Here is a 12,332-nt window from a genome sequence, read left to right on the forward strand (position 1 = left end):
GAGGGTAAATGAAGCAGGTGGGAAGAAGTGAGATGAGATGTGGCCAAATTTAGACTTGGTGTGCAGTCTCCTGTCGGCTTGCAAACACATGGCACCGGCATGCACTTGTTCATTCATTCAGTAACACATACGTGTGAATGAACATGGAGCACTTAGGATGGGACTGGCTTCCTCACAGGCTTAAGTGACGTCAGTCCAAATGAAGGGGCAGCCAAAGGAAGAAAAGAGAGGCAATGTGTCAGGCAGCAAGCTTCTTAGGACCCAGATGGGTTGCCAGCCCCAGAGGCTGGTGACTGGGAAGAGACTTGGGAATGTGGAGAAAACCAGTCCTGCATTTGCCAGTGATGAATGCAGGAAGCTGTTTTCTGACCTCTTTTTCTTGTGCAAATAGGTTGTGACTGTCACAGAGGATAACTATGATTTGCATATCTGATTTATTTGGAGCACTCTCCCCCCAGCTGGAATGGTAGCTTTAATTCAGATTTTCCACACAAACAACTTGACTATAAAAATTGTCAAGTAAGGTTTCCCTTGGAATCTTCACCATAGAGGCTTTGGGGAAGGTGCAGCTTTTGGCTGAGTTGTGGATAAAGTGTTCCTGCATTCTGAGAGGGTTGGAATTAGGGGCCTGCAGGATGGTGGTATCTGTTTTCCTAATAAAGTGGTTCATATACCAATTTGTAGAAGCATGTAACTAAACTCGTCCTGAACTCCATGTGGGAGGCTGGCTAAGGGACAAGTTCTGGGCTCTGTTTGGGAATCCCCCTTTGGGAACTGGCACATTTGTGAAAGATCTTAGTCTCATGATGTAATGTGTATTTAGAAGCTCAGTGACAGAAGAGACCAAAGCAGAAGAGACCTTGTGCATTCCAGATAGGAGGAAAAGATCACAGACAATTTCTTGGATGTTACTTTTGTAGGCAAATAGGAAAACAAGACATAGATACACTGTACATGATTAGAACTTCCACCCTTTGAATGTTTGATTCTTAAATCTTCTGGTCAACTCCTTTAATGCACAAAGAAACCGAGGCCCAGAGAAACGATGTACTTCTATAAGATTTTGCTACTTACCTGCTGCTGCTTATTTCTCGGAATTATATAATAGAGGCACCTCTGAAATTATCCTTTCAGTGAAAGAAATATTAAAGTAGAGCTATGGATTTCCCAGAAAAGGTATGTTTAGTCTGAGTGTAGAGGGCTAGTACATTTCATGCTTTTGTGCAAAAGATTTTTTAAAATGCAGAGCCCAAGTCAGTAGGCTTGGGTCTGAGTGAGAGTCTGATGCAGAGCCCATCAGATCTGCACTGTGGTACAGGTGCTGCTAGTCCTGTATTGAGCAATGGAGCAAAGAGGCTATACACAGTCCCTTTCCTCCCCTCCTTTCCCTTCTCACTGACGGAATAGCCCTGGGGATTCAAGAATCCCTTTTTGTTCCTGTTGCCAGGTCACTGTGCTTCCTTAGCTAATCTGGACACCTTTCACTGCTTTGTCCTTGTCTGGACTGAGATTGTTAGAAAGAGTCCCTAGAGACAGTTTTCTCCCGCAGGAGAGTATGATCTTTTGTCCAGAGACTTAGCACCGTTAAACTTGGTTCCACTAAACCTGTCCTGCGTACAAGCAATTTACTCAACTCTGGTGGTGAAAAAAAGCCTTTTTCTCTCCTACGAGTGTCCTCCCAGCTGTAGCTCACTGTGCTCCCATGCAGCTGGGAGTGCAGCTGGCAGGCTGCTAGCTCACAGGCCTTGCCCTTCCACTGGGGTTCAGCAAGTATTTTGGTGTGTTTTCCTCTTTCTCTCTTCTGTTCTGCACTTCTGCGTGTTTCTCTTAGATTCAAGTCTGGGTGCCTTTGTGAACCATCAGAGTTGAGCAAGCAGCTAAGCAGTCCCGCGGCGGAGGTTCTTCTAAGGCAGGAACTCTTAGTGCTCTGAAGCTTGCCCACCTTGGAAGTGCCTCTGCCATGACTCTTTAAGTTGCCCTGTGAGTTCATTTTCACTCTTTCTTATTGTGACCTAGTCTCAAGAAAAAGCAGAATTTAGTTCAAACTGCAGTATAAATTCACCAGGCCTATGTTAAGACCCTAATATCTGAGACAGTGATAGAAAGGCAATGTGATAGAGTGGTAGAAAGCTTGGACTGTGGAATCAGTCCATTCCTAACTCTACCATTTATTAAATGTAGAAACACCCCAAGTATTCGTTTCTTCATCTACCAAAAAAAAAAAAAAAAAAAAACCCTACCTCATGCATTATAATTGTACTCATTTGTTATGAGATTTTCCACACAAATCAGTTTAATACCTAGCACAGAGTGCTCAATAAGTATTAGCCTCTATGACTATTATGAATACTATTATCTTATTAATAAGACAATATTCCTGACTTCAAAGAGTTTATAGAATACTGGAGGGTTTGGAGAGTAAGTATACCAATAATTATAATTTAAAAAGAAATACAACTAAAGGCAGAGTGGGAATTTAGCATAAAGGTATACGCTGTCTAGAGGTTGGCTAACTGTGGCCTACAGGCTAAGAATGGCTTTTACTGGTTTAAATAATTGGATGAGAATCAAAATAATAATCATATTATGTGACACCTTTAAATTATATGAAATTCAAATTTCAATGTTCATGAATAAAGTTTTATTAGTGATAGTCTTGCTTATTCATTTACATCTCATGCATAGGTTATTTCATTACATAGTTGAGTACTTGCAATAGAGACCAGATGGCCCAGAAAACCAGAATTATTTATTATATGGCCCTTTGCAGAAAAATGGTTGTTGAACCAGTCCATGGACTCTCCAATTGAAGAAATCCAAGAAAACTCTCCAATCAAGGAGATGGGGATTGGGATGAGTTGTGGGTTTCCACAAACACCATAAGACAACAAAATATTTTAGAAAGCTCACATTGTAAATGAGGGTGCAGAACTGGGAAGTGTGAGTTCTGTGAATAGTGTGTGATTTTACTTGGCTAAATTTCAGCATAAGCTCATAAGAAAAGTGGGAAGGATGGATTGGGTCCATTCCATGAATTTCTTGCATTCCAAAACAATACATATCTTCTTAGCTGGATAAGCAATGGGAATAGGTAAAAAATAAATAAATAAATAAATAAATTTTTGGTAGGGGGAAATGGAAGAGCATGTTACAATAAAACCATAACTCTATTTTAGCTTAAACAGACCAAGTAAGAGAGCTTCTCACATTGAGTGTTATAGTGTTAGTTAGCTTTTAGTGTCAATTTTAAACCTTAAGCTATGAGAATAGTGCTCCAAGGTAGAATCTCATATATTTGATGGAAGGAGCATTTTTGTCTGGGTCCTCCCTAGAGACCCCCTCCGGTATTGCCACCAGCTTCCCTCTTCACTGCCTTGATTCTTCACAGTGATTTAAACCTTTGGTGGTATGTTTCTGGGGTGCTTCTGTATCATGGCACTGTCAGACAGATGTGCACTCATTTGCCAGAGGCTATGGAGGTGGTAGGCAGCTTTGGTTTGTTAAGCTCACTGGGATTTCACGTGACTTTTAATTGTTTTGACTTGGGGAGAAACTTGAGTAGTATTCTAGCTAGGAGCTGTCCAATTGCTTCGAACACAGGAAGTGTTGGTTATTGGATTCCCCTGGGAATCTTGGGAATCTTTCATTCCTTGTGTTAGATCTAGCTCCATGACTCCCTATATTCTTGAGCTGACACAGGGATATCGGGAACCTTTGGTTTTCAATAAGTAAATCAGAATTCTGGGAAGAGTGGTGGCATCGGCCTAGCTTCCTGGGGCTTTTGCGCTCAGGAGGATTTCCAGGGCTTTTCATGTTGGAACCTATCTGTAAAGCTCCCTGTCATTTGGAGTTTTACTGACTTGATGCATTTCCCTTTAGATCATGTAACATCACTTATAAGAGGGTTTTGGTATATCTCATAGTTATCTTCACATCAAGTGGAAAGGAAAGTGATTTTCATTGATGTCAGAACTTGGAATTAGACAGTATCTCTCTATTTTACCCTGTTTATCAAATTGTTCTACTGGAGAGGTTGGGAAAGGAAGTTCATATGGTTAATTCAAATATTATAAAATTCATAAACCTAGTTTTAAAAATAGATGAGAGGGATTTTTCTCTCTGGGATGGTTCCGAAGGGTGCAGTGTTTCACCATGTCAAATTACAAAATGGGAGGTTTGCTGGCATCATTACGCATATAGAATGTTCCTTCCACAAGTTATGAGGCATAAATAGTATGATATCTTTTGAATATCATTATATTCAAAGCAACTGGTATGGCATCCATGAAACACGCATGGAGTTCTAGACAGATTTCCCTATATACCTTCCTACAATTGTGCAAAAGGAATAGTTAGCAAAAAGGCAATGTTTAATTCAGAAACTTGGACTGAATTAAAATCTTCAGACTCAGAATTAAATCCCACAACCTCCCCTTTACCACCTGCTCAACCCCATCCTTCTGATAGGAATTTGTAAAGGTGACTCTAGTTCATCCATTTGCTTCCCTCATTTAATTAAAAAGCTATAATTCTTGACCTGAGGCCTTTTCTCTCCCTCTTTTCCCAGTATTGTTTTTTCTGTTCTCTGATATTTTCTTTCTCCTGCTTTCAGAATTAATAGGAAACCTGGTCTCCAGGCTGTTCTTAACATCTCAAGTGTGAATTTTTCCTGTCAAAATCTTCACAAGGAAAATGAGTCACAGCATCACCTGGGTGATGAGTTCATAACACCACAGCCCCTGCTTTGGAAAACGTATTTCTGCTTTGCTATTGTAAAGAGATATCAACAGGGGAAGATAAAATTGGAGTGACAGCTCTGCAGCCCGGTCCCGCAGGTAGTCTGAACAACTCCAGCACTGGCAGACATTGGCAATGACGAGTCCCCGGACCGGCCTTGTACTACCTTGCGCTGCACCTTTCACCTTGCCTAGGAGTCTTCAGGGAAGACCTTCAGAGATTATAGACCATCCCAGGCCTTAGTCATGTGTCTTCTTGACTTTCTGGTTTTCTCGGGTCATTTTGCCACAAGGGTAACCCATTCAAATTTTGGCCCTATCACTTACTAGCTGTGTAATTTTTTTTTTTTTTTTTGAAACAGAGTCTCCTTGGTAGAGTTCTATGGCATCATAGCTTACAGCAACCTCAAACTCTTAGGCTTGAGCAATCCTCTTGTCTCAGCCTCCTGAGTACCTGGGACTATAGGCGACCACCACTAAACCTAGCTAGTTTTTCTGTTTTTAGTAGAGATAGGGTCTCACTCTTGCTCGGGCTGGTCTTGAACTCCAGAGCTCAAGCCATCCACCCACCTCAGCCTCCTAAAATGCTAGGATTATAGGCATGAGCCACCATGCCTAGCCAAGCTGTGTGATTTTTGAGAAAAGTATTCATTGCCCCTGTGCTTAGTCTTTTCCTCTAAAAAATCATAGTACCACCATAGAAAGAGGTAGAAATAATAAAAAAAATCCTAGAGCCTGTTGCATAGTGTTGTTGTGAGGACTAAATTAGTTAATACTATTTTCTATATTTTATTATGCATATATATTTATATGTATACATTATATATCTAAAGCAGCAATCAACACAGTGCTACATAATTTTTCACTTTGTTTTAGTATTCCTTTCTCCAAGTATAAGAGGATATATTATATCATTACTTTTAAAGGTTTTTTTTGTGTGTATATTTGAAGGGAGGCATTTATTATTTTGTTAAGTATGCATAATCCTGAAACATCTCTGTGTGGAGGGATGTTTACAGTATAAATCACTCATTCCCTGCTCTCCAGAAAGTAGCAATTTTCACTTCATTTGTATTGTCATGTTCGGGGAGCTTTACAAATACTATTCTCTTTTATCTTTAAGAAAAATTCTTCATAACAGGTATTTGTATCCTAATACACATACAGGATGAAAAAATTGAATAAAGAAATAAGTAAGCAGTGGCTGTGCCAGAATTCAAACTCAAATCTTTTGGCTTCAAAGCTGTGCCAGGGATCATGTAATTAGTGAGTGTCAATGACAGATGACTGGGAGAGAACTGGGTGCCAAAAATGAAGGAGATGGCCACCAAGGAAGGGCAGTCAGGACAATGGCAGCATGAGCAACAACAGCAAACTTAAGAGTCATGATTAACAGTTTTTCTAGAGTTTTGTATATTTGCCCATAAATTGTCCAAAAGCTTGGGGATAGAAATCTAGTTAAAGAAGTCTGGTCATATGCAGACTATAGGCCTCATATCTCACGCCACCCGCGTTTACTCCTGCCCTACAACAAAAATATTCATTGTTTTTTCCACACATGGGGAATACAATGTATCTTCTAGATGCAGAGAGAAACAAACGTTTCTCAAGTACTATTCTCTAAGGACGATCATTTAACGTAAGCTATGGGCGGCGCCTGTGGCTCAGTTGGTAAGGCGCAGGCCCCATATACCGAGGCGGCTGAACTGCAACCAAAAAAAAAAAATAGCTGGGCATTGTGGCGAGCGCCTGTAGTCCCAGCTACTTGGGAGGCTGAGGCAAAAGAATCGCTTAAGCCCAGGAGTTGGAGGTTGCTGTGAGCTGTGTGATGCCACAGCACTCTACCGAGGGCCATAAAGTGAGACTGTGTCTCTACAAAAAAAAAAAAAAAAAACACGTTAAGCTATGTGCAAATTACTGCTGATAGATAGCGGTGCCCTGCAAAATCAGCTCATCAGCCACCTCAAGTAAATAGGCATACTTTAAAAAGCAGTATGCTTGCTGTGAAAGTGCAGTTTCAAGGAACAGCTTCCAACTCTCTCTTCCTAACATATTCTTGCCCCTAGTCTCTTTGATACCATAATTCTAGAACCACCCCTTTCATAAGATCTGAAATATAGACAATTCTGTTAATTTAAAAGTACTTCAAGTAGTCCTAGAGCTGATATTAGGATCATTATTTATTCCATGAAATCTTTCTTTCTTTCTTTTTTTTGTTTTTAGAGATAAGGTCTCCCTCTGTCACCCAGGTTCACAGAGACATAATCAGAGCTCATAGCAACCTCCAACTCCCTGGCTCAAGCAATCCTCTTGCCTCAGGCTCCTGAGTAGCTGGGACTATAAAAACTCTACCCCTCCTAGCTAATTTTTTTACTTTCCTTTCTATAGAGGTAGGCTCTTCCTATGTTGTCCAGGCTGGCCTTGAACTCCTAGTTTCCCAAAGTGCTGGATTTCAGGCATGGGCCACTGCACCCTCCCAACTTTTTGAGTGTTTAGTGTTGAATTTTTAAATTGAATTCTCTGTTAGTTTCCTTAAAATTTAAGGGATTGTAACTTTCATCTGTTAGAGTTTAGTTAAATTTTTCTGTCAGCTTGTGTGCTGGTAAATGACCAGCATAAACATGTGCCTCATACCCACCGTGGGCTCTTCTGAATCCCATTTAAGGAAGGGAGATCCCTTCCTTGAATAACTAAAGGAATAGTCATTTTCAGTCATTTTCAGTCTCTTTTCCCTAGAGAGCAATATGCAGATTAAATACAAATACAGGGGAAAGGAGATTCTCCAACAATCCCTTGCAAGTATTTTTCACCAGTTTTTTTTTATTTTTATTGTTAAATCATAGCTGTGTACATTAAGATGCACCATAGATGTTCACCAGTTTTTCTAATGAAGCAGAGATTCATATTGGAAAAATAATTTTATTGAGATGCCTCTAGCTAATCCATAGATAATATACATATTATTACATATATATATATTCTATGGAATAGTTATCTAAGATATTAGTTATCTTTATCTTATATTTATTCTTATTCCTAAGTGCTTGGTTTATTGTTATTGGATTTCTATAGTTTTGTTGTTATATCTCTCCTTGTTAAACCCCTGTCCATTCATTTATTTCTATAATTGGGGAATTCTACATGTGTCTTAGGTGATCTTGAAGTCAATCACTGGGAAGTGAAGGATTTTAACAAAAGTTGAGAGAATAAAATCCAGACTTCTTCACCTATCATCTTTATACTATGGCAGTAATTTAGATATTCAGAGTTTGTGCAAATTTTAATTGAGCATCTGCTGTGTACCAGGCACCATTCTAGGAACCAGGGAGTCAGCTGTGAGCAAAATTGACAAGGTTTTTTTCATATGCTGACCTTTGTGTGTTTGAGGATGTCAATTGCAATATATTTTTTGCCTCTTCTCCATCTGTTTTTGTGGGACAAACAGGATTATACATATAAAAAATAAAAGATAACTTTTTTGGATGAAAATTAAATTTTCCAGTAATGCTATATACTGCGTTGATTATTTTGGAAGCAGGTGGGCTGTGCATGTTAAATAAATAATGTATGAAAGTGAACTGAAGATCCTTCTTTTGATCACCAGCTATTCTCTGAAAAGTTAACATCACTACTGTAGATTCCAATACGAAGTATTTGGTTTTCTTATATAGTTAGTTGGTGGATGTTTCCTGCCCTCTTATGACTCTGCAGCTGCCGCAATATGCTGCATCTTCATTTGAAGGAGAGGAGAGAGTTCATTCCCTCATGACCACTCTGCCAGGATTTCTAAGATCACTCTTCATTTCTCCCATTCCCGTGGAGAATCGCTTAGTTATCACAGTATCTGTGCTCCCACCTGCCAAACAACTAAGACAGAATGTTACGGTTTCATTGTATCTACATGCATCCTGCCTCTTGTTTGATCTTGGACCCGCTGTTAGATCTTTTTTTTTTTTTTTTTTTGTAGAGACAGAGTCTCACTTTATGGCCCTCAGTAGAGTGCCGTGGCCTCACACAGCTCACAGCAACCTCCAGCTCCTGGGCTTAAGCGATTCTCTTGCCTCAGCCTCCCGAGCAGCTGGGACTACAGGCGCCCGCCACAACGCCCGGCTATTTTTTTTGTTGTTGCAGTTCGGCCGGGGCCGGGTTTGAACCCACCACCCTCGGCATATGGGGCCGGCGCCTTACCGACTGAGCCACAGGCGCCGCCCCCGCTGTTAGATCTTTAAACCAAGCCAAGTGTCAGGGAGCCCTGTGTGTCCTGTCTGTACCTGTTCACTTATTCAAATGATTTCTTCTTCCCTACATCTTCACAGAAACCTGCAGGGACAGTCCATGTACAGAACTGGGGGAGGCTGGTCCCATCCTCCTTTTTCTCCTCCATAAGAGGCATTTAATTGTATTCATAATCTTTGCCTGGGTTTAAATGAAGTACACAAACTTCACTGTGAACTACTTTAACTCTTGGACATTTTCCCTAAAGCATATTGTCATAGTATCAATGATGTTTAAAACTAAAGTGAAATTGTATGTGAGTTTCCAAAAATAGAGTGATCTATAAGTAGGTGTTCGCAAGATTTCATATATATTTTTCAACACTTTATTCTGGTTCTTTTACAGGCCACACTAGATTCTGATAGGTGTGAAAATTGTAGTGTGTTAAAGAAAGTATTGCTTATGATATCTCTTGCCCTTCAGTTTTTCTTCTCAAAAATATCTTTTGCTTGGTTAAATTGACAATATCCTGGTTTACTAAATATGCTCTCAGAAAGAAGAATTTGTAGATACCACTGATTTCTAAAGCATTTAAGATTCAATCCAATTTAAGAGAAAATTTGAATTGTAATAGTCCTATTTATAGTGGGCAGAAATAGATACAGAGCCAAGTTTTTTCCTTTGCTTGGAAGGTTGAGATATTCCTATGATAATCAGGAAAGGTTAAATGCTTTGCGATGTCCCAGAAGATGATATTATTTTTAGTTTCAAAAGTTAGGCATCCATGAATTTTGGCTAGTGCTCTTTTGAAACATAATGAATTGGGCATTTTAGAAATAATCTTAATAATCTTGTCCAGTCCCCCTTCCCTCCCAAAAAGGAAACTATTAACTGGAGTACCAATGTTGGATACTCAAGTAATTACTTCTTATTTCTTATTTTCTTATTGATGATCTTAAAAATCAATAAAAATTAGTGTCCTTTCATCCAATGAATTTAGAAATTTGATGAGGTCACAATAAGTTATTAATAGTATAGCAGTACTTTTCTTCACCCCAATATTCAGCTAAGATTTTAATTTGTTGTAAAAGCAAAGCTTTCATGTTTCACTTTTTTCTTTTAAGAAGTAATAAGTTACAAGGCTCCTATATAAATCAATCAGAAAAAAATATATTAAAGCATAACAATAAAGATTTCCAAAAAAAAGGTAACTCAATGATATCTTTCCTGAATATAATGCACTGTATTAAAATGCCCTCTTTTGTTAATTCACAGGATAGCAACAATTCTATGCAAAAAGGAAAGAATTTTGAAATTTCCTCAGAAAACATTAGAGTAAGACCAAGTTCATAAAAAGATCTATCTTTAATGAAACTTTATAGGCTGACTCTTTAGCCATTCAATACCAGGGTACCTTTTCTAGACCTCTTCCATCTATAATTTATAATTTTAGACTTTACAAAATAAGTGTAAAATCAAATATCTACTGTAAATTCCTGGGAAGTTATTGATTGTTAAAACTACCATGAGGTGATTTAAGTGTATTTAAAGAAGAATCCTGTGTGGGTAGATACAATATCCATCTATTCACTAGCATGTGTATAGTGCTTAACATAGGCACTCAGTATTATTAAATAAACACATGAATGACATTATGCTTTGTGGGTTGTTTGTTACAGAAAGTCCAAGCTATTCTGGGTCAGGGATGTAATATAACTGGACTTGGTGGTAGGAGGGAGGGTAGAGGACCTGAGTTCAAATACAAGCTGGGCCACTGACTCCTTCACTCACTCTGTGAAGTAAGACAAGTTACTAAACTTTTCACGGCCATGGCTTTCTCTTTTAGAAACTGAAATCATTGGGCTGAAGGCACCAGAGATCTCTGGTTTCTCTCAGCTCAAATGTCCTTCCCCCTAAGAAAGCTGATCTAATTAGAAAAAGCTGTAAGTGGTCTGACATCTTGGGGCTACCTTTGCAGCCAGACTTGGGATGTTCCTTTTCCCCCTTCTCAATAAAGTGCAGTCCTAGTCCAGCTCCCTTTAGAACCGTACCAGAAAATAAAGACATGCTTTAAGACATGCTAATAGAGACGGTTACAAATACAAAAATAAGACAAACACATATAATCCAGTTTTTACTTAAAAGATTTTTCCTTCTAGATGTCTCTGTTCCATTGCTTACGTCTAGCTGCCTCTCAGGCTGGTTTCTTCCCTCCCATGCCTTCCCCTCTGTTCTTTTCCCCGTTTAATCCCTTTCTATCTCTGTTTCCCCCTAACTATCTGACAAATTTGTATTAATTACTTTCTCCCAAACAATCTCTAAACTTTAGTTTCCCTAAATCTCTAAAGATGTTAAGAGGTCTGGCAGTTCCTCCAGGATAAACTGTATGCCTGTGGGGTGCTTTGAGCACCTATGTGGATACCCGGCACTGGTGGAACTGGCTTTACCTCTCTCTCCTAACTCTTGGTTTTATAGTTCTCCCTCCTCCTGCCCACCCCATCTTCTTTTGCATCCCTTAGACTCCTAGTTTGTTCAGGTGAGGATGGTAAATCCTGGCAGCCAAGTCTAGTCTGAGTCTTTCGAAATAGTCACTTTAACACAGATGGTATGCTTAAATTCTAATCATTTGGAAAATAAAAGTTGCAGGTGCTCTGAGAAACAGAACAGTGAAGCGCTCTTCCTCCATCCAGGTAGTTTCATTCTTTATATCATACAGACTCAGCTTCCTTCTTTTTATGTTTTTTAGCATTTTTAGGAATTTCATCCTAAAAATGCTAAAATGCTTTGGATTCTTAAAGAAAAAAACAGGGCTATAAAGTTTTAGCTTTGTTGAGTCCCTGGAGGGTCTTTCCTGCACATGTGCCCATTCTGAAATAATTGATTTGCCTGTTTTCACAGGAGTAGGTTTGGCGTCCATGTCCAAGTGCAGGTGTCCTCTCCCATAAGATGGTGCTTCATTCAGAAAACTCAAGATAGAGCAAAATAAATTACCAACATCTTGGCTCCATGCTCCATTTACAACTGTTAATTTTACAGGGTTATGCTTCCATCTCTGAGCAGAGAGCTCCTGCCAGGGACAGCTGCTCCTGTGCCCCAGATTGTGCTGTGTTTGTCCCAGTAGGAGTCATCGAAAGCAGCAGGGCAGCGGGAAGGTGGTAGTGCATCAGAGAACTGATCCATACTGTAGCAGGGCACTGGGAGGAGGGAGCGGCACGGGCCTCTCCGAAGTGCTTTTACTTCTTCCTTCAATCACCTGTGCATGCACACATGCATGACTAACTGGGGAGGAAGAAAAAGTTGTCTTGAATTTTACTGAGAAAGTAAAAATAGTTGTCAATACTACTTTACTCTTACATGCAGCTTGTTTTCAAAATACCTTTG

The 12,332-nt window shown here is 39.5% G+C and overlaps 1 protein-coding gene across 1 annotated transcript in view; it reads left to right on the forward strand.

The window, feature by feature from the left end:
- GAP43 (growth associated protein 43) overlaps positions 1-12,332 on the forward strand; it is a 96,939-nt gene that overhangs the window by 35,558 nt on the left and 49,049 nt on the right. The gene's annotated exons all lie outside the window — the stretch shown is intronic.

Source organism: Nycticebus coucang, chromosome 16 (assembly GCF_027406575.1).
Source record: "Nycticebus coucang isolate mNycCou1 chromosome 16, mNycCou1.pri, whole genome shotgun sequence".
In the NCBI taxonomy this organism is placed as follows: Eukaryota; Metazoa; Chordata; class Mammalia; order Primates; family Lorisidae; genus Nycticebus; species Nycticebus coucang.